Genomic DNA, 3,118 nt, shown 5'->3' with positions numbered 1-3,118 from the left:
TTACATACCCAAATTCTAACACATACAATATATATGTTTGTCAAATTATGTCATCTCTTTATATCTCAATATTAATCTCACATTAATCCCAGAGTCACTTTATTTCGTATGCTCAATATTCCAAAAAAATTAATCGAGTTTATCACAAATCACCCACTTTTCAAAATCTACAACTTTCTCATGAATGATGGCATGATTCTCCATATATAGTCATTCAATGTGATTATGAGTAAAGATTATACTACTTTCAAGAGTTTACTATTGATATTGTTGGAATTTGGTTTAAAGACTGAAAAATTTTGGTTACGTATAAATATGGAAAAGGACTTTGTGTTAATTTCGACCAAATATTCGGACTTAATCCAGTAGTCGAATTATAAATTTAAATAGAGTAACTTATTCTACTCGTCAAGTAGATTATCATAGTATATTTGAAATCTCAAAATCAATTTTCGATGAAAGAGAAATTTCGATCCAAAATTGGAAAGAAAAGAAAGGAAAATTTGGTCGAAAAATTTGCCAGACTTTGTCGCTAGCCTAGCACTCGAGCGATGAGACTGTCACTCGAGCAACAGGAGAGTGTTAGGTAGGAAAAAGGTTTTGTCAAAATTATGACACTGGCACTAGAGCGAGAGGTCAGCGACAGCAAGGGATGCTTCCCTTCGTAAGGTTGCAAAGTTTGGGGTGTATTATTTCATTCACAACCTCTAATCTTCTATAAATAAGACCCTTTCGACATCCATTATGCCTCCCATAACATTAGCATTGAGTATTATATCATAACTCTTGCAAAACTTTTCCAAAAATCATTTCAAAAACATTTTCTTGTAGAGAGAATAATCCGTGAGTTCATTGATGCTTTATAGTTTGAAGTGCTTCTATTATAAGGAAGTAATCCATTGTATCTTGGGAGATAATTGTCATTACTCCGTTAGCATTGTTGTGGGGCAAATTTGTCTTAAGGAAAGAGTGTTTTCACTTGTCTCGGATTATTTCATCACTTTCTTCTTCTTCTTTCCTCTTGTTACTTGTTTAACTTCATTTCTGCATTGTTAAACTTAGCCACATCGAAAATAAACTTAACTATATTTTCCTAACAAATTCCAAGACAAATTTTTGTGGGTTTTTTTTTTTTTTTAAAACAAACTTTACTCTATTTCCCAACAGATATTTGGTCAGAAAGATTGCCCCTTCGTATGATTTACACGGTATTATCTAGAGTTTGATATCAATACTTGGTTAAGACAATAGATTGGTCTTTTTGAAAAATGAAGTTGCAGTTTAATTCTTTAAAGTTGGGTTTTCTCGGCCATGAAGAAATGAAAGAAATCCTAATAGAAATATTATATGAAAGATTTTCTAATTTAAATACTTATTTTAGAAATTATAATTAAATTTATATATATTATAGATTTTTTACGATTTTATTTTATTTCTTAGTTGTTTACCTAATTATATTAGTTTACTTTAGACGTCTATGTAAACAGGATTTATGGATTGAAATAGTTAGACTTGATTAATGTTGGGTTTTTTATACCCAATAAATCTCGAGCTATGATGTTAACGTGGATTAATATTATTTCATAGGCATAGGCCGATGAATGAAATAAGTCCAACAACCAAGTCCATGAGCTACACCCGGCCCAATTGTATTCCTTATGGATGGCTTGAATCATGGCCCGTTTACCCCTTTAATTGTCCAACTTAAAGCCTAACCCTAGAGTATATATATGAATATAACCCTAGCCTCTTTGACATGATGATTGTGAGACTTTGTGTGAGAAAATGGAGAATCCCGGCTGCCCTCTTGGTGAGTGAAAAAACAGCCCCTAGAAGTGTCGAAAACACCTGTTTACTTTGTGTAATTGGTGGTTCCTTCATAGTATACCTTTGTGGTGTCTTCTCCTAGCCTTTGTGGCCATAAATCATCATCCTTTCTTGTCCTACGTGGGTAAGATTGTATAGCAACCAAAGTGAATCAATTGGTTGTGGTTTGGAGCCGTTTGGATTGGTTGTTGGTAGAGAAAGGTACGTTGGACTGAGCCTGAAAAACCACCGTTTGAAGATCTTTTGAGAGAGCTTCCGCAACAATTGGTATCAGAGCTTCAAGGTGAAGGTTTTGGCTCGTGAAATCTACCAGAAATCGTCCAGAAAATAGGTAGAAAAGCAGCAGAAATCAGATCGAAGAAGCTGTCCAAAAACTGTTTAAATCAGTCTCCGTTTTTCGCATTTTTGATCAATCCAGAAGGAGTTTGGGGAAACGGAGACCACTGGCGTGACGTGCAGGAGGAGGGGAACCCTGCAGGATGGCGCGTGTTGGACGACGGCGGCGCGTGTAGTGGCGCGTGAGGACCACGCGTAGAGGGAAGATACAGTGCGTGCGAGCGCGTGAAACGTTTTTTGGCGATGGTCTCTTCAGGCAGTTTGTTCCTTATATTATTTCTGACATTTTTCGTGTTGAAAGTTTTCTGTTTCAGGGTACGCAGAAGAATCTGGACAGCATTGTTCTTCGAGCGTTTGGGACTCGATCGTGATTTTTTGGTTGCTGCAGTTTCCAGAGACTTTAGGACGAATAGTGGTGGTCCTAAAGTGATAAATTCGTAACTCTCATAATTTACGGACTCAGATAGTCCGTTCTGGTATATTGGCTTAACTTAGTTTTAAATTTCAGTATTAGCAGATCATCGTGTGAGGTGATCGTTAGGATTGAGGGTTGTCATTGCTTGGCAACCATTGCTTGTGCTAGAAATTTTAGGAATTATTTGCTCTGTTTTTGAAGTGTTGAGTTTTGATTGCAAGTTGGTAGTTGATTTTGTGCTTTACCTGTCATATAGTCACTGTGTGAGGCTTGTTGCGTGGAAATTGGAACTTTTGTTCACATACCTTCGTGTTGCATTGATTTTCCTGTTAGAACACCTAGACTTGACCCGTTCGAACATTCCCTTGATCTAAGATCGTGAATCTTACGAAACCTTGGGAATCTAGAACGGTGTATATTGCGGCCGTAAGATAACTTTGTGTGACCTATCTGTGCTTTTGGTTGTTCTAGTTTTTTTTTTTAAATGTCTTCACGCTTTGAAGTTGGAATTTTTAATGGGAAATGGGATTTTTCAATTTG

The sequence above is a fragment of the Olea europaea genome, chromosome 12, assembly GCF_002742605.1.
Source record: "Olea europaea var. sylvestris chromosome 12, O_europaea_v1, whole genome shotgun sequence".
Taxonomy (NCBI): domain Eukaryota; kingdom Viridiplantae; phylum Streptophyta; class Magnoliopsida; order Lamiales; family Oleaceae; genus Olea; species Olea europaea.
This window is presented reverse-complemented; position numbering follows the sequence as displayed.